Below are 793 nucleotides of genomic sequence, written 5' to 3'. Positions count from 1 at the left end.
ACGTGTTCGTTATTAAAACGTCCAGAAGGAGGCATGGACTCGGGGAGGTGGGAGAAGAACGTAGCTGGTCTGAGGTCGGAGGATCGAGAGCAACACAGGCAGAACGAGGAGAGGGAGGGAGGGAGGAAGCCGTGTGTGTTTTTAGAGGGTTCCTTGCATGGTTGTTTCATGGAATAAAACACTAAAGCATGAAAAAAGAAGTTTTTCCTTCATAATTAAATAGAATTGTATAGTCACAAAGGCTCTCGGCTTTGGAAAGGCCACTGTCAACTGTTGCATATACTTCATACTGTACAGAGTTAATCTATATTATAAATAGGTTTTAATAGAAGGACATTTTTCTCCTGTTAGTTTTTTTTTCTTTTGTGTTCCATAAATTGCTCTTTATAGTATTTCTCTACACATAAGAGAATTTCATACACTTTTTATTTCTTAATGGCTTTTAAAAAAATTTCTGTGTTTCATTCGTGTACATTGGGGGGTCTTTTTGCCACCTTCGTCCACCCATCACACTCTGTGGCTCTCTGATTTCTCAGCCCCCCTGCTAACTCCCTTTCCATCTTGGAATATTCATACATATCTTAGTGGTTATCCTTCTGTTTTTACTATAGTGCTCTTACACAGTATTTATCCCTTTTTTCCCCTTGTGTACTGTTGAGTCGGATCTGACAGACACAGGAAGGGATTGCAGCATAGCTTCTTGCCACTAGGCCACCAGAACTCCATTAGTATTTGTTCTTAAAAGCCTAAAAAAAGTCCAAATTTATTTAGTCCCTAGGTCACACCTTAGAAC

This window comes from Elephantulus edwardii, unplaced genomic scaffold (genome assembly GCF_000299155.1).
Source record: "Elephantulus edwardii isolate Elephantulus edwardi_28Jun2011 unplaced genomic scaffold, EleEdw1.0 scaffold00046, whole genome shotgun sequence".
Classification (NCBI taxonomy): domain Eukaryota; kingdom Metazoa; phylum Chordata; class Mammalia; order Macroscelidea; family Macroscelididae; genus Elephantulus; species Elephantulus edwardii.
This window is presented reverse-complemented; position numbering follows the sequence as displayed.